Here is a 20125-nt window from a genome sequence, read left to right as displayed (position 1 = left end):
ACAACCTCATACACAACAAAACTGACAAATTAAAAATTTCTCAACACATATTGCATTATATCCATCAAGTGCAGTTCATCTTCTCAACTATGTCATTTGCTAAGAAAAGCATAAGGCATTCTGTACTGTTCATCAAAATCGCATTCATGCTAATAAATTGAAAAAGGTTTTAGATTCTGTCCCATTTTGTCATATCTATTATACAATCACCACCCTTTTTAAATCCCATAGGCTTCAACATCTTATTCATCTAAAGCTTGATCATCACCATGGACTTCTCAAGAATAAGTACAACATATCTATAATAGAAGAAGTCGTCGATATAAGTACTAAAAAAATACCTATAGCCTCCTAAAGAAGATGGTGTAACAAAAATATAGGCATTACTATTCTATATAAAGAATTATTACTATTTCTGGTATATGTAAGTGAAACTACATGAGCAACAATGACAAAACAAGAGAATCTAATAGAAGCAATAGCTTATAAACCAAGTTACCACAACAATGCCACATAAAGCCTCATAATGGCTAGTTTTGATCGACTTAAGATTCATGTCATCTCTTGTTAAGCCATCAACTTTCAACAACTGAACAAATTATGGCCAAAACTGCACATCTATTATTCTACCTGCTAATGATAAACATTCTTTATGCCAATAAAAATTTGGCATCAAAATCCTACTCATTGGGCTTCTGATCTTGTCCATTCATTACAGCAAAATATTTAGACCTTTTTAGCTTGATGTCTTCCTCCTCCTTAAAAGAATAACAATTAGCTCATCCAAACCACATTCAAATTTTCTAGTGTGTTGAAGCTTGACTCAAAATTGTCAAACTAAGATAGAAAACTCTTCATTATGGTGTAAGTTGGATAAACCTCACCAATGTCCATTTAAAATTTCATGAGTTTGTTATAATAAAAGGAAAGTTTCAATATAAGCTATTTCTCACCACTAACTCCATCATACACAATAGAGTTCAATAGTCCAAATAATGGTGTCTATCAATTTATCAAACTTAATGAGTTTCCTACTAATCTAAAAGAGCTTATGAATAGTATTCATAACATAATACTTGAAAATAAGAATCATGCATGTGATTCTCTATAACCATCATATAGCATTTATACAAGTGCTTACAATCCCTTTACAACATTATAGCCTCAGCAGATTATTTGGTATATCTAGTGGATTAATTTTTAAAGCTAAATCTAAATTCATAAAAGTCAATATCATTATCATAATCTTTCTACACTTCTGATAATTAGTCCAATCAAACTATACCATGACATTTACAAGCAAAGTACTAGGGATGCTCCCAGCTATGACAATAACAAAAAACATGAATGCATTACATCACAAGGAATATGCAAATGCTATCTTCCTAGCTCCCTCAATCATATCCTAATATATGATATTGCTGAGGTCCTCATGCCACAAAGGGTATCCATACATGAGTCAAAGATACTAAATCCATTAGTACAATCAAATGCATTTAACTAAAGCATTGACAAGGTAATTTAGAATTTGTGATTCATCGTATTCAATTAACTTCCATCGCATTACCAAGTAATTAAACTATCGATAGAGTAGCCGAATCACCATATGGACCCTAGTTCATAAGTGAGAGAGAAAATACTGCATTGGCAATTTTATAAAATAAGTAAGCTAAGTTTCACAGGTAGGCAATTTCTTAGCATCCTATCCATTATACTAACTCCAAGTTGACACTCATAAATTGAACAAATTAAACCTCACTACAGATGAGTACATAAAATTCCATTTATCATGTTAACATTTATCATGGCAAAGTACGCATCATTTTAAGTTCATAGACTAGTAGCACGTCAAATTCAGAACTGAGATTAGAAAGATATACTCAGAAAAAGGTACGATTTAGAATGATCAAATGAGGCTAAGCTTGACTTTTTATCCATATAAATTTTTGTTTTGACTCTTGTATCATTGTACAGTACTTGTTGATACGAGTCCGTAGACTAGCACCATGCCTAATTTAGATCTACGATTAAAAAATTATGGATTTGTAAAATTGTACTTATTTTTTAGGACTGAATCTACCAGTAGTTTTACCAAAAAGCACGTAAAAGAATTTTCAAAAGTATCCCTAACGCGTGCCACATGTCACCATCCTACATGTGCCACATGGCTTTTCTTTTTCCCTTTTCCTTTTTCTTTTTCTTTTTCTTTTCCCACTCTCTCTCTTTCTCTCCTCGCACAGCATGTGATAGGGCCCCTTTCTCTTTCCTTCTTCCTTGGCTCTGATTAGATTGACCGCCATTCCAAGTAATCCACTTTACCCGCACTAGCCATGATGAAAGCCCACCTCATGACAACGCCAACGGCCAAATTTCACTATTAGCCGCTGTCGTACATGCCTAGATTGGGCTGACAAAGCTAGTGGCAATTGTTCTTCAATTTTCGACAATTTCGTCGTTTTTTAGAGCATCCCGCCCAACCTATACCCTTATTCCCCCCATTTTGAATGCCTTGATTCCAAAAATAGCCTTCATTCTTCCAAATTCCAAATCATTTGGGAGATTCAATGGTTTGAATTTTGGTTGAAACTTCCTAGCCAATTCCCATTACTAGCAACAAGTTTGGCTCATTTAAGCTAAGTATCCTTAATCTTTATCTTAAAAGATTTCATTTGGTATATATTTTACTAATTATGATTGAGTATTTAAAATTTTACCATTTCTGGGCTAATTTAGAAATCGCTGTAAAAATTGGTATGTGTTAGAAGTTCCCCCTAAGAAAATTATTACATATAGGTTCACAGTGGCTAATAGGGGTTAATAGAATGCTTAATTTCATAAAATTAAGCATGATTAAGAGAAACCCAAATTTCAAACAATAGGTCAATCGGGATTATTGTACCGTTGGACTCGTTTGAAGTTCAACTTTGGGAACCTGAAGTAGTGAAAGTGAATTTTAAAATATTTAGTGTATTATGATACCCTTGGAGAATATATATGTTATCTAACTAATATACTTGGTGTATATTAGGCACTTAATGGGATTTGTGATGGACCCTGCAGTAGAGTAAGGATGGACAATGTCATTTCTATGAGTGACATATTTTTCTAAGTTTTATTTTGGAGTAAATACAATTTGTGTATATATATATATATATATATAATTATTTATCCATTTATTTATTATTAAATTTGGATTTAAATGTGTTACTTAACAAATCATCATTAATTGAGTATTTTTTAAAAATTCCAAAAAAAAGGTTTGGATTCTTATGTTAAATTAAAATAATTTCGTTATTTGATTTATTATTTTAATTGTTGACCTACAGTTTTTGTAAACTTTAAATTATTGGGTTGTTTGTAGAATTAAAATATATATATATATATATATATTAGTTTATATAGTTTTTCTTTAAATTTGCTTCCATGCTTTAATTTGACTATGACTTATGTATGGATTATAAAATTGTTTATCATTAATTTTAATTTTGGTAAAACAATCATATTAATAGAGCATGCCTATTTTTGTGTGTGTATATATATATGTGTACATGTGCATTCGTGTGTACATAACTAAGTAAATGTAATGACATTTTAAGGTTATTTGTTTAATTATGTATTTATTTATATAATTATATATTTATTTATTAACTTAAATGTCGATTCTAAATAATTAGGAGTTACAAAAGTATTTCATATTTAGGTGATATTAACATTGTCTATTTTTCCTAAAAAAATTATATTTGGGTTTTCAAAAATTTTATTAGTGTTCATTGATTTTTGGGTAGTATTTAATTAGTTAAGACTATGTTTGATTTTATGAAGATTGTAAGATTATTCATTAATTATTTTTATATCTCATTATTTTTCCCATTTTTAATTGTTTATTATTTATTTATTCATCTCTTTATTTGTTTATTTATTTATTTATTCAATCATTTATTTAAAACATTTAATTAGGGTTTTAAAATGTAATTATGAGGAATTGACGTTTTTGTAATTACATATTTATATGTGACTAGTTAGTCTACAGATGCACCATATAGTATTGATGTTCTCAATGTGCATGATATTTATTTCAGCGTACAGGTTATATTTAGTCATCCTTTGTGAGCTATGGTGAGTGAGAATAGACAAGAAATTTGTAAGGATAAAATTAGCCACCCTCTCCATGGCCAAAAGATGATAGGTTTAGCCTTTCATATAGGTGCTAAAGTGAGTGAAGCAGGTAGCTATTTTTTTACAGTGATGATATTAGCCACTCTCCTTAGTCATAGGATATAGGTTATTTAGCATCAACACCATTAGGATGCTAATGGAGCCGTGTGCATGTTATCTTCTTCTCTCTTTTCTATCAAGTAGTGTTTTGGATACCAAACATCACTTAACAATACTAGTATATCATATAGTGCATTAGGTGTCCTTCCGATGCATATATATATATGTGTATTATGTTACATATCAGGTATACCACACCATACCAGGGAAATGACTGGTTTGGTTCACGAATGGCTTAGTGATGTGATTCTACCCGTGCTCGTTCAACTGACTACCCGCTGGGGTACGGGTCCTATACAAATGAAAATGGGACCAATCACTAGGGCACAAGTTAAGAGATTTAAGGACAAATTGGCTGGCTTTATTCATGGAGTGATTCAATCTCAAGAGGGCATGACAATACCTGAAGATACAATACCTGTTTTAAGCCTCCAAGTGGTGGAGATCGATACGGACCCGGATAGCTATTTGCATGCAAATTTGGACTCCAGGCAACAAGGAATGGTTCTAACACTTCATGAACTCAATAAATATCATTAAGAGGACATGGAATCCAGCCAAGGTAGAATCAAAAGCATCTAAAAAGAACTTGTATAGACAGCCTCTCAATTTGGCCAATACTATGTTGTTTTATCGCTGACTTTGACTTTTCTTCTTGTTTGACTTATTCCAATCAAGAGGCAACTGTGGGAATCATTATTAATCATATTTGACATCCTCCATGGCATATGGAAGCTGATTTGGAGCTCAAACAAGCTGGAGATTGATCAAAGATACCTTAGTAGTGAAACTAGTCAACTGGTTTCCTAATTCGATTTTGACTTTTCGTTTTAGAAAATTAGTCTGTTATTTTGATTTTTATTTATTTATTTGCTGGACAAATAAGTTTAGGAAAGTTATTATTTTAGTATTTAAATTGTAAATTAATAATTCCTAATTCAAAATAAAGAAATTAATTAATCGAAATTAGTTTAGGAAACGAAGAAAAATTAGGCACTTTCCTTTTCTATACTTTCTTTTTCTCAACACTTTGTGTCCGGTTTTGAATTAATTTTTTAGGAGCTTTATATAGAAAATTATTTGCGAGATTAAATTCTCTTTGTTCTTTTGAACACCTAAAACACCATTAGTGCATGAGTGTTTTAGTTTGACTTATCAATAGACCTTCCATCACCTATTCTAGCGTCTTCATTATATACCAAGGTTTCTAATCATAGGTTGGTTAGGAGTCAAGGTCACCATTAGAACTTGAGCATAATTAGATCTGGGCTAATATAATACAGGTTTAGGAACAGGTCGTCCTAGGTTCGTATCACTTGGTATCATAGCCGAACCTTGTTCAGGTTTGATTTATCTTTATTTGCGTTATTTGTTTTTATGTTAATCTGAAATTTTAGCATTACATTAAGGTTGCTTCTATCATCATACATGTTCTACATTTAAAAAAAAAAAAAAAAAACTCATTCCTAGTTAAATTAGGATTTCCTAGTTTTACCATATTTTTGTTTTCAAGTTTGTTGGTTCTTTTTCATCATTATTCTTATTAATTTTGCTTTTTGTTGATTTTTCTTTACTGTTTTAGTCTTAAATATTTGCATTCATATATTAAAAAAAAAAGAAAAGAAAAGCCGAACAGATATTAAAAGAAAAAAACTCCACAATTTTTATTTTGTTTGGGAGGTCACGGGTTTGGTGATTATGTGGTGTTGGAATTGCAAATTTTGGTGTTGATTCTTGTTACTGCAATTGTTTTATGATCTGTGAGTGATTTGGTGTTGAAATTTGTTGCTGGAAATTTCTTGGAGCTGCTGATTTATTGATTATTTATTCAATATTTGGAGTTATTGGAGAATTATTTTGTTGCTGGATATTTGAATTTTGGGTACTTAAAATATTGGAATAAAATTAGTTAAAGGAATTGATACAAAACTAGAATTACAAGAACAACAACCAACATTACTCTTTAATTTTGTTTAAATTGATTCTTATTTGAATTTGAATTTCTTTCTCTAAAATTTCATTCTTGGATTATTAATTTCTTACCATCTAGTCTAGTTTTTATTAATTCCAAAAGTTTCTTGTTGATTTGCCTTATTTTGCCTAGAACAGCCGAAAACTAGGTTTTGTTAATTCATTCTGTATTGCTTTTTTTTTTTTTTTTTGCTACTGTTTTGTTGATAAGTTTAATTAAAACATACCTTTGATCTAGTTTCTATTTTTTGGGTGTTTTAATTAGAATTTTGAGATAATTCTTTGAGTGGAAAAAGGCAAAAGTGTGTGAGCTTAAAAGAGGGTAAAAGCCAAAACTAGTGTAAAAACACGAATGTCGAGACCTTGATTGAGTGAAACATGTGAGGGAGTGATATTTGGTGAAAATTTATTTTATTTTGTATTATTTATACTAACATGATAGATTCAAGGTTGAGAAGAGGAGATCCACCACTTAGAATTAATGAAGAAGAATCAGTAGGATTCCATGGTGATTCCTGCACTATGGGGAATGGTGAGCAAACAGACATGAGGGCTGTCTTGGAACAATTACAGCGGATGAATACTCAATTCGACTACATAAATCAAAGGATGGATAGAATAGAAACATTTTATGGTGGACCAAATTTGAGGCAAGAGTTCCATGGAAGTCGAGGTCGAGGAGACCGTGGACAACTTATAGAGGCGTTTGAAGAGGAAAATTTTTGAGATGATTTCAAGAAAGGAATGGATGAAAAACTTGCTGTCCAAGAGAGGCTAGGCCGTTGGAGGCATAGGAAAGAAGAGGTAGATGATGATCTTGGCAACATCAAGGTAAACATACCACCTTTCATGGGGAAAAATGACACTGAGGCTTACTTAGAATGGGAGGAGCATATGGAAATGATCTTTGATTGCCACAACTATTCGGAGGCTAAGAAGGTGAAATTGGCAGCAATGGAATTTGGTCATTATGCACTCCAATGGTGGACCAATAAACAAAACACCCGAAGAAGAGTTGGTGGTGACTTGATCACTACATGTGACAAATGAAAGAAGCCATGAGGAAGCGGTTCATACCATCACAGTATCATAGGTTGCTGCACCAAAGACTTCAATCTTTATCTCAAGGAACTAGGTCTGTGGAGGATTATTACAAAGAGATGGAGATGCTTCTAATGAGGTTAAGTATGAATGAATATAGAGAAGAAACCATGACAAGGTTTTTAGGTGGTTTGAATCGTGAGATAGCCAATCAACTAGAATTGCAACAATGTGTGGAATTAGAGGAGATGTTGCATGTGGTTATTAAACTTGAGCATCAATTCAAGAGGAGGGGTAAAAGCTCATGGTTTGGAGGTATTTTCCACAGTGGAAGATCAAATCCAAGTGGCTGGAGAAACAATCCTACCTTTAAAAATAATCTAAAGCTAAAAGTTGGAGAAGAAAGTTCAAATCGGCCAAAAATGGAGTCCAAAGCCGAATCTGTCCAAGCACCAAAGAATGAGATAAAATATGATCCTAAACCTTCTAGAACTCATGATTTTGTGTGTTTTAAGTGCCAGAGAAGAGGACACATTGCTAATCAATGCCCGAATTGGAGGATCATGGTGCTAAAAGGTAATGGCGAACTAGAATCCAAAAGTGAAGAAAGTGATGCTAAAACTGAAATTGAAGACGGAGAAGTTGGAGATGATGGGCATGATGAATCTAAAACTCTCAAAGCATCTAGGGCTGATTTGAGTTTAGTAGCAAGGAGGATTCTAATCGTATACAAAGATGAGGACCAATGATAGTTGATAGTAGGAGTTGTGCAAATGTAATTAGTAATTTGGTAGTTGATAAATTGGGGTTAGCAACCATTAAATATCCAAAACCTTATAGATTACAATGGCTTAATGATAGTGGTGAGATGAAAGTGAATAAATAAGACAAGGTAAAATTTAGTATAGATAAATATGTGGATGTTGTTTTGTGTGATGTTGTGCCTATACATACTTGACATATTCTATTAGGTAGACAATGGCAATTTGATAAAGATGCTACTCATTATGGTCGAGAGAATTGTATTGTTTTTAGATTTAAAGGTAAGAAGGTCAAGCTGGAGCCATTGATCCCGAAGGAGGTTTTTAGGGACCAACTACAAATGCAACAAAGGAGGGAAGCCGAGAGGCTCAAAGAGAAGACTAGTGTGGCACCAACGTTCCACCATCCACTCAAGAAGGGAAAGGTGAGCTTATGTCCTCTAAAACCCAAGGTGAGTGGAAAAATTTTAACAAACCCGAGAGTGAGAAACTTGGAGAAAAAGCCGAAAGTGATGTAAAATTCAATGAAACCGTGAGTGCGAAAGGAAAAGAAAGAAAAGAAAGGAAAAATAGAAATTTTTATTTGAGTTTTGGGGATGTTAATAAGGCTATCTTGAGTAAGAAACCGTTGCTGGTCATGAATTATAAAGATGCTTATTTAAAGATGCTTTTGTTGTTTAGAACTTTATGTACATTGTTAAGAGCTTTACTTTGTGGCAATTTGAAAATTAGGAAGAGATTATTTTCTAACTTTAAAAAGTGTAAGTTTTGCCAAAATGAACATGTATTTTTGGATTTTTTTGTGATAGTGTTTAACCCAAGAGATTTGATTTGGTTGCACTTACAAAAGGAAAGGTTTCCAAAACAAAGAAAGTCAAAGCTTACGCCACGTGTGGATGGACCTTTTCAAGTTTTAGAACGGATTAATAAAAATGCTTACAAACTTAACTTACCGGGTGAGTATAATGTTAGTGCTTCATTTACTATTGCTGACTTATCTCTTTTTGCTACAGGTAATGACTTTGATTTGAGGGCAAATCCTTTTCAAAAGGAGGGGAACGATGTGATTCCACCCATGCCCTTTCAATCGACTACACACTAGGGTATAGGTCCTATACAAATGAAGATGGGACCAATCACTAGGGCACAGGTTAAGAGATTTAAGGATAACTTCACTGGATTTATTAATAGAGTGATTCAATCTTAAAAGGGCATAACAATACCTGAAGATACAAGACCCGTTTTAAGCCTCCAAGTAGTGGAGATAGATACGAACCCAGGTAGCTATTTTCGTGCAAATTTGGACTCCGGGTAGTAAGGAATGGTTCTAACACTTCATGAACTCAATGAATATCATTAAGAGGACATGGAATCCAGCCAAGGCAGAATCAAAAGCATCTGAAAAGGACTTGTACGGACAACCTCTCAATTTGGCCGAAAATGTGTTGTTTTGCCGCTAGCTTTGACTTTTCTTTTTGTTTAGCTTATTCCAATCAAGAGTCAACGTGTGGGAATCATTATTAATCATATCTGGCATCCTACATGGCATATGGAAGCTGATTTGGAGCCCAAACAAGCTGGAAATTGATCAAAGATACTATAGTAGTCAAACTAGTCAACTAGTTTCCTAATTTGATTTTGACTTTTCATTTTAGGAAATTAATGTTTTATTTTGATTTTTATTTATTTATTTACTGGACAAATAAGTTTAGGAAATTATTATTTTATCATTTCAATTGTAAATTAAGTAATTTCTAATTCAAAATAAAGGAATTAATTAATCCAAATTAGTTTAGGAAACTAAGAAAAATTAGGCACTTTCCTTTTCTCTACTTTCTTTTTCTCAACATTTTGTGTGCGGTTTTGAATTAATTTTTTAGGACTTTTGCTTTGTAATCTTAGCCTATTTAAAGGCTTATTTTCAATGAGAAATCAAGCTTGAATTTTATATAGAAAATTATTTGTGAGATTAAATTATCTTTGTTCTTTTGAACACCTAAAACACCATTAGTGAATGAGTGTTTTAGTTTGACTTATCAATAGGCCTTCCACCACCTATTGTGGTGTCTTCATTATATACCAAGATTAATCACAGGTTTGTTAGGGGTTAAGGTGACTATTAGAGCTTGAGCATAATTAGATCCGGACTAATATAATACGGGTTTAGGAGCAGATCGTCCTAGGTTCATATCACTTAGTATTGTATTTCTACTGTCTACGAAACTAGAGGATTAGATGGCCTTACGGGCAACCACCCCTAGTCTTATTGATAGTAGAATACCTATAGACAACTAATATCATGATGAGAATTTGCTTGTACCTATACAACTAACAACCCGCTGGGGTGTAGATCCTATACAGTTGGAGATCGGGCCAATCACTAGAGCTCAAGCCAAGAGATTTAAGGACAACTTGATTGGATTTATACAAGGATTTGTCCATTCTCAAAAGGGCTTGTCAATATATGAAGATTCAAAGCCTATTTTAAGCATGCAAGTGGTGAAGGCCGATATGGACCCGGATAGCTATTTTAGTGCATTTATGAACTTTGGGCAGAAAGGAATGGGTTCAACACTTCATGAACTTAATTTATATCACTAAAAGGTCATGAAAACAAGTCAAGGTAGAAGAAAAAGCATCCAAGAATTCCATTTGCACGTGGAAGGAATTTTTTGCCAGTTTTGTTATATTTGCCACTAGCTTTGTTGTATTTTGGTGATTTGGCATTTTCTCTTTGTTCCAATCAAAGGAAACGTATGGGAATCATTATTAATCCTATTTGGCATTCTATATGGCACATTGAAGCTGATTTGGAGCCTTTACAAGCTGAAAATTGGTCAAAAGATAGCTTAGTTGTCAAACTAGTCAACTAGTTTCTTAATTTGAGTTTGACTTTTTATTTTAGGAAACTATCTTTTATTTTTATTTTCATTTTTATTTTTATTTGTTTATTTTCTGAACAAATCAACTTAGGAAAGTTAGAATTTTATTATTTTTTTTGTAAATTAATTAATTCCTAATTCAAAATAAAGGAATTAATTAATACAAATTAATCTAGGAAAGGAGTGTGAAAATCAACCAAGCAAGGTTTCCTATTCTATATGGCCGGTTTTATCTAGTCTTTTAGGGTTTTATTTTATTCTTTGAAATTAGCTTGCATATTATTCAAAAAATTATTTGTGAGAAAAAATTCTCTTTGCTCTCTTTGAACACATAAAATACCATTAGAGAGTGAGTGTTTTAGTTTGACTTATCAATAGGACATCCATTACCTATTATGGTGTCTTCCTCATATTGTATAGATCCTAAAAATTGTGCAATTTGATTGTGTTTGGAGTGTGGTCTCGGGTTTGGTGAAGTTTTTGGCTTTGAATTGCAATATTTGGTGTGATTATTGCTACTGAAGTTGATTTTATACTCTATGAGTGGTTAAAAAAAAAAAGAAAAGAAAAGCCGAAGATTAAAAAAAATTGTAAAAGGCTGATTTTCGTTGAAGTTTGGAGTTTGAATTTGTTTGCTGGAAAATTGTTGGAGTTGCTAAGTCATTATCTATTTATTCAATATTTGGTTGCTGGAAAAATGAATTTTGAGTGCTAAAATTATTTGGATTAAAATTAGTAAAGGATTTGACACAAAGACCTAAAATATAAGAACAACAATAAAAAACTATTCCCTGTTTTGTCTGAATTGATTTTTTTTTCATTGTTTGAATCTCTTTGCTATATTTTATCCTTAAATTTTTGGTTTATTTATATTCTAGACCAGTATATATTGATTCCAAAATTTCATTGATATTTGACCTTTTTCTTTATTAGTTGGCCGAGACTAGGTTTCGTCAATTCACTCGGTATTTGTACATTCTAGTTGCTATTTTGTTGATAAGTTAAATTAAGGCAAACTTGTGATCTAGTTGCTGTTTTGTGTGTGTTTAATTAGAGCTTTGAGATAATTCCTTGAGTGAAAAAAGGCAAGAGAGTGTGAGGTGAAAAGAGGGTTAAAAGGTCAAACTAGTATGCAAACATGAGTGTCGAGCCTTATTTAAGTGCAACAAGTGAGGGAGTGAAATTGGTGAGGATTTTTTAATTATTTTTACTAACATGGCAGATTCAAGGATGAGAAGAGGAGATGGATCATTATGAATTAATGAAGAAGAATCCGTAGGGTTCAAATGATATGAAACTAGGACGACTTGCTCCTAAACCCCGTATTATATTAGCCCGGATCTTAATTAAGTTCAAGTTCTAATGGAATTGATCTTAACCCCTAACCAACCTATGGTTAGAAACCTTGGTATAATGTAGACGCTACAATACGGGATGGAAAACCTATTGATAGGTCAAGCTAAAACATCCAATTCTCTAATGGTGTTTTAGGTGTTCTCAAAGAACAAAGAAATAATTAATCTTACAAGTATTTTCTCAATCAAATCAAAGTTGTATTCTTATTGAAAAATAAGCCTTTAAATAGGCTTTGAAAGAAACAAAATAAACCCTAAAAATCCTAGGAAAAACCGGCCACACAATGAAGAGTTCTAGCTTGACCGAATCTTTCCTTTTCTTAATCTAATTAATTAATTCCCTTATTTTCAATTAGGAATTAATTAATTTACAAACAAAATAATAAAATAAAAACTTTCCTAAACTTATTTGTTCAATAAGTAAATAAATACAAATCCAAAATTAAAGATAGTTTCCTAAAACAAAAAGTAAAAACAAATTAGGAAACTAAATATGGTAATTTTCGGCTAGGTTGATAATGACCCTTCTTTGATCTAATTGGACTCCAAATCAGCTTCAAGAGTCTTTGTGGAATGCCAAATAAGCTTATTATGAAGTTCTTCACGTTGCCCTTGCTTAGAAATATGAGAAAAGGCTAATACAGTAAAGCCAGCAAAGAATACAGCAAATTTTGGCCTTTCTTCCCCTTGTGCGCAAACCACTATGTTGTTCGGCTTTGAAGCTGCTTTGGCTGGTTTCTATGACTCATCCACCATATTAATTGAACCCATAAGAATGGGGATCCAATTCATACAACCCGACCTCCATATTGGCACTAAAAACGTCACTCGGGCCTGTTTTGGCTTCCATTGCTTGTATGAGTAAAACAGGCCTTGGTTCTTTAGATATGGATAACCCCTCTTGATTATGACTTATTCCTTGAATAAAGACAGCAAGATTATCTTTGAACTTCTTGGCTTGGGCTCTAGTGATCGACCCCACCTTCATCTGTATTGGATCAGCACCCCAGCGGGTTGTCGATTGAATCGTCTCAGACGGATTCGCATCATCAAAGGTGATTCTAGAGCAACAGGAAGTGGAGGCAAACATACCGACATGATGGCGATAATGGAACAACTCCAATGGATGAATGCTCACTTTGATCACCTAGATCAAAGATTGAACAGAGTTGTGAACTCACAAGGTGGGCCGAATCGTAGGAGGGCACCATATGGAGGTCAAGGTCAAGGACAAGGTGGTCATGGACATTTTAGGGAGGAGTTTGAAGGAGGTAACTATAGAGATAACACTGAAGAGGTCGTTGATGATAATTTTGCACTCCAAAGACAACCCTTGGGAAGCATGGAAGAGATGAGGATGATGATCTTGGGAATATTAAGGTCAACATTCCACCATTCATGGGAAAAAATGACCCGGAGGCGTACTTAGAGTGGGAAGAGCATATGGAGATGATCTTCAATTGTCATAACTATTCGGAGGCTAAGAAGATAAAACTGGCAGCTTTGGAGTTTGGACATTATGCACTCCAATGAGGGACAAATGAGCAAAGTACCAAAAGAAGAGTTGGTGATGAATTGATTACTACTTGGCAACTAATGAAAAGAGCCATGAGGAAGAGATTTGTGCCAACACACTATCATAGGTTGCTGCATCAAAGACTCCAATTTTTAACTCAAGGAAGTAGGACTGTGGAGAATTACTACAAAGAGATGGAGATGCTCGTGATGAGATTAAGCATGAATGAAGATAGAAAAGCAACCATGGCAGGGTTTCTAGGTGGATTGAATTGAGAGATAGCCAATCAAGTGGAATTACAACAATATATGGAATTGGAAGAGATGTTGCATGTGGCTATCAAACTTGAGAATCAATTCAAGAGGAGGGGTACAAGTTCATGGTTTGAAGGTGGTTCAAGCAGTGGGAGGACAAATCCAAGTGCTTGGAGAAGCAATCCCACTTATGACACCAAGCCAAAACCGAAACATGGTGATGAGAGCACCAATCGGCCAAAAAGAGAAGTAAGAGTTGAATCTGTCCAAGCACCTAAGTTTGAATGTAAAACTGATCCTAAACCTTCTAGAACTTGTGATATTATGCATTTTAAGTGCCATGGATGAGGACACATTGTTAGTCAATGCCCGAATAGGAGGATCATGGTGCTGAAAGGTAATGGAGACTTGGAATCCAAAAGTGAAGAAAGTAAGGTTGAAACAGAATTTGATGTTGAAGAAATTGGAGGTGAGGAACATGAGGAATCCAAAACACTCAAGGCTTTAAATGCTAAATTGAGTTTGGTGACAAGAAGGGTTCTAGCCGTGTACAAAGATGAGCATCAAAATCAAAGAGAGAATATTTTCCATAGTCGATGTGAAATTCAAGGTAATAGTATGATAGTTGATAGTGGAAGTTGTGCTAATGTAATTAGTAATTTGGTAGTTGATAAATTAGGATTAGCAACCATTAAACATCCAAAACCATATAGATTACAATGGCTTAATGATAGTGGTGAGATAAAAGTAAATAAATAAGCCAAAGTAAAATTCAGCATTGATAAATATGTGGATGTTGTATTGTGTGATGTTGTTCTCATGCATGCTGGTCATATTTTATTAGGGAGGCCATGGCAATTTGATAAGGATGCCATACACTATGGAAGAGAGAATTCCATTGTTTTTAAATTTAAAAGTAAAAAGGTTAAGTTGGAGCCATTAACTCCAAATGAGGTATTTAGAGACCAATTACAAATGCAACAAAGGAGGGAGGCCGAACGGCTCAAGGAGAAAGCAAGCATGGTACCCATTGTTTCTCCATCCATCTAAGAGGATAGGTCCGAGCTTGCTATCCAAGGTAAGTCTTCTAAAACTCAAATTGAGTGGAAAGAGCAAGACAAACATGAGAGTGAGAGAAATCAAGCAAAAATCGAGAGTGGTGAGAGAAAAGGGGAATCTGTGAATGAGAGGGAAAAAGAAAGGAAAGAGAAGAAAAAAAAGAATTTTTATCCTAGTCTTAGGGAAGTTAAAAAGGTATTTTTGAGTGATAAACCCTTGCTGGTCATGATTTATAAAGATGTTTATTTAAATGATCAAGCTAACCCCAAAAAACTTGAATTGCCAAGTTCTATCTCTTCTCTTTTATAGAATTTTGAAGATATCTTTCCAATGGAGATTCCTAATGGTTTACCACCTATCTGAAGGATTGAACATCAAATTGATTTTGCACCGGAAGCTACAATTCCTAATAGGCCTACATATATGAATAATCCTTAGGAGACAAAGGAGCTATAAAGGCAGGTAAGTGAGTTACTAGACAAAGGTTATATTCGTGAGAGCATGAGTCCATGTGCTGTTCCTATTTTGTTAGTACCTAAGAAAGATGGTTCATGGCGCATGTATGTGGATTGTGTAGATATTAATAATATAACCATTAAATATAAACATCCAATTTCTAGGTTAGATGATATGTTAAATGAATTACATGGTGCATGTATGTTTACTAAAATTGATCTTAGGAGTGGATATCATCAAATTAGGATGAAAGAGGGTGATGAATGAACAACCACATTTAAAACTAAATAAGGTTTATATGAATGGTTAGTAATGCTTTTTGGTTTAACTAATGCACCTAGCACCTTCATGAGATTGATAAACCATGTTATGCGCTCATTCATTGGAAAATTTGTGGTTATTTTCTTTGATGATATTCTTATATATAGTAGGAATTTAGATGATCATGTAGGACATCTTAGGCAAGTTTTAAATATTCTTAGGAAGGAAAGTTTATTTGCTAACCTTAAGAAGTGTGAGTTTTGCAAAGATGAGCATGTATTTCTAGGATTTGTTGTGATAGTGTTTGATCCAGGAGATTGGGTTTGGTTACACTTAAAAGAGGAGAGGTTTCCGAAATAACGAAACTTAAAGTTTATGCCGCGAGGGGATGGACATTTTCAAGTTTTGGAGAGGGTTAATGAAAACGCCTACAAGCTTGACTTATCAGGTGAGTATAATGTGAGTGCTATCTTTAATGTTGCTGATTTATCTCCATTTTCTACAGGTGATGACTTTGATTTGAGGGAAAATTCTTTTCAAGAGAAGGGGAATGATGAGAATCCACCCGTACCCATACAACCAATAACCTGCTGGGGTGCAGATCCTATTCAGTTGAAGACCGGGCCAATCACTAGAGCTTAATCCAAGAGATTTAAGGACAACCTGGCTGGCTTTATATAAGGAGTTATCCATTCTTGAAAGGGCTTGTCAATACCCGAAGATTCATAGCCTGTTTTAAGCATCCATATGGTGAAGGCCGATATGGATCCTAGTAGCTGTTTTAATGCATTTATGGACTATGGCCAGCAAGGAATGGGTTCAACACTTCATGAACTTAATTGATATCACTAAGAGGTCATGAAAACAAGTCAAGGCAGAAGAAAAAGCATCCAAGAAGTCCATTTCCACATGGAAGGAAATTTTGGCCAGTTTTACTATATTTGCCGCTGACTTTGATGTATTATGGTGATTTGGCATTTTCTCTTTGTTCCAATCAAGGAAAATGTATGAGAATCATTATTAATCCTATTTGGCATTCTACATGGCACATTGGAGCTTATTTGGAGCCTTTACAAGCTGGAAATTGATCAAAGATAGTTTAGTTGTCAAACTAGTCAACTAGTTTCCTAATTTGAGTTTGACTTTTTGTTTTAAGAAACTATCTTTTATTTTGGTTTTATTTGTTTATTTTCTGGACAAATCAACTTAGGTAAGTTAGAATTTTATTATTTTGCTTGTAAAATAATTAATTCCTAAAGGAATTAATTAATACAAATTAGTTTAGGAAAAGAGTATGAAAATCAACGAAGCAAGGTTTCCTATTCTATATGGCCAGTTTTGACTAGTCTTTTAGGGTTTTATTTTGTTCTTTCAAAGCCTATTTAAGGGCTTATTTTCAATGAGAAATCAGCTTGCATAATATTCAGAAAATTATTTGTGAGAAAGAATTCTCTTTGTTCTCTTTGAACACCTAAAACACCATTAGAGAGTGAGTGTTTTAGTTTGACTTATCAGTAGGACATCCATCACCTATTGTGGTATCTTCATCATATACTAAGGTTTCGAATCACAGGTTGATTAAGGGTTAAGGTGGCAATTAAAATCTGAACTTAATTAATACGGGTTTAGGAGCAAATCGACCTAGGTTTGTATCATATCATAAGACTGTTTATTCGTATACCATATGGTACATTAAGTGTATCTTTGTTATGAGTATATGGTTTATGTAATGTATTTATGATCTTGTAGTTTTATTTTACCTAATTATGATTATGATTATTATATTATTATTAATATTACTGTTGTTAACTACACGATTATTGTATTCATCTGAATTGATGACTTAAAGGATTTGGAGGTACATGTGTGACATTGTACAGCAGTGGGAAAGTTCATACAGCATTAGTTAAAAAAAAATGTTTGGGCTAGCCTTTAAGGAGAAGTACCAGCCTTCAAGCAGGTACTTCATCCTTGGGTAGGTATCACAGCCTTCAAGGAGGAATACTAGTATTCAAGCAGGTACTTCAGCTTTCAAGTAAGCATTGTAGCCTTCGGGAAGGAGTGTTAGCCTTCGTACACATACTTTCAACCTTCCAGCAGGCACTTCAGCTTTAGGGCAGGTATCGTAGCCTTTAGGTAGGAATATTAGCCTTCGAGCAAGTATTTCAGCTTTCGGGCAAGCATTTCAACCTTCAGGCAGGATGCAGCCTTTGGGTAGATATTTTAGCCTTCGAGCAAACACTTCAGCTTTAGGATAGGTATCATAGTCTTCAGGCAAGAGTACTAGCTTTCAAACAAGTACTTCAGCCTTCGGGTAAGTATTGCAGCCTTTGGACAAAAGTACTAGCTTTCATAACGATACTTCAACCTTCGGTTAGGTATTTCAGCCTTTAGGCAGGTACTTCAATCTTCGGGTAGGAGTACTAGCCTTTGGGTAAGTACTTCAGCCTTCATGCAGGTATTTCAACATTGGACAGGCGTTGTAGCCTTTGAATAGGAGTATTAGCCTTTGGGCAAGTACTTTAGCCATCAGGCTAGTGCTTCAACCTTTGGGTAGACATCGCAACTTTAGGCAGGAGTACTAGCTTTTAGGCAATTATTTCAGCCTTAGACAGGTACTTCAGGCTTTGAGCATGTATCTCAACGTTTTAGTAGGAGTACTAACCTTTAGGTAGGTACTTCAGCCTTTGGCTATGTATTTCAGTCTTCGGGCATGCACCGCTGCCTTTAAGCTAAAGTACTAGCTTTCAAACAGGTACTTCAGAGTTTGGGTAGGTATCGTAGCCTTCAGGTTGATATTCCAACCTTCAGGTAGGTGTATTAACCTTTAAGTAGGTATTGCAACCTTCGAGTAGGTATATAAGCCTTCAAGGAAATACTTTAATCTTGGAGTAGGTATCGTAGCCTTTGGGCAAGTATTGGAGTCTTCAGATAAGTATTGTAGTCTTCACACAGGTATTGAAGCATTCGAATAGGTATTAGATCTTCGAGTAGGTGTAATAGCCTTTAGCAAGCATTGTAGCCTTTGAGAGTTTTTCAACCTTCGGATAGGTATTGTAGCCTTCTGGCAGGTATCGAAGCATTTGAGCAAGTGTATTAGCCCTTGAAATAGGGAAACACTTCAACCTTGGAGCAAGTCTCATAGCCTTCGGGCAAGTATTGGAGCCTTCGGACAGGCACTGCAGTGTTCGGATAGGTATTGTAGCTTCGAGTAGGTTTATTAGCCTTCGACAGAGACTACAACCTTTGAGCAAGTGTTTCAACCTTCGGACAGGCATTGTAGCATTCGGGCAGGTATCGCAGTCTTCGAGCAAGTTTATTAGCTCTTAAGCATATATATTAGCCTTCGGACAAATATTGCATTCTTGAAGCAGGTATTCTGGCCTTTAGGCAAGTATGTACCTACAAGCAGGTTAATTAAGTCCTTTGAGAGACCTATATATATTCATATTTCAGTATATATATACATATATACACACACATATATAAGGAAAATATATATTCACATTGGTTTAAAAGAGTGGTAATGTTATTAGAATTATTGCTACGACCTTAGCTATTCAATTTAAAGTATTGTTTTCTATATATGTGTATTAATGTGATGTATTTTATTCAAAGATATGTTACAATTTATTGGTTCTGAACAGCATAAACTTGCATATGTATATTTTTCTAGACTTTAAGAGGCGCGTTATATGATTTAAGGTCTGGGACCTAGGTTGTCTTTATTCGTCTTTATTATTGCTATTAATCTTTTTATTTGCATTTATGTGTTGGTAAATTCATAAAGAGCTTTAAAATTTTAAGACCTATAAAATACGTTTGACCATGTGGACTGTATATGGGTCCCAGATTGACTTTTTCTATGGTTAATATTTTGGTTTGACTTATATGTCATTGTGTATAGTTTATCGATATGAGTTTATAAACTGGCGGCACACTAAATTTTATGTTACGGATAAAAAGTTATGATTCTGAGAAGTTTTAAGTATCAATTTTATATTAGTGCCCAAACCAGTCCCAAATTTTTATCTGTTAGTGACCCAAGGCTCTATTTAAATGTTGGAAAGTGTGCTCAATAGGAAAAAAGTTTGAAAATACCTATTTTGTTCCCCAAACTTGAAAAATTTCTCTCCAAACCCACGGTTCCAAACCGGGTCATTTCAAACCCATTTAACGCCCAACCGAGTCATCGTCATTTTGCCTAATTCCTACCACCATATAGCTACATGTGCCAACCACCGATGTTGCCCACCTCTCGGTGACCAAGCCGGTTAATTTTCCAGCCTAACTA

Source organism: Ziziphus jujuba, chromosome 4 (assembly GCF_031755915.1).
Source record: "Ziziphus jujuba cultivar Dongzao chromosome 4, ASM3175591v1".
Taxonomy (NCBI): domain Eukaryota; kingdom Viridiplantae; phylum Streptophyta; class Magnoliopsida; order Rosales; family Rhamnaceae; genus Ziziphus; species Ziziphus jujuba.
This window is presented reverse-complemented; position numbering follows the sequence as displayed.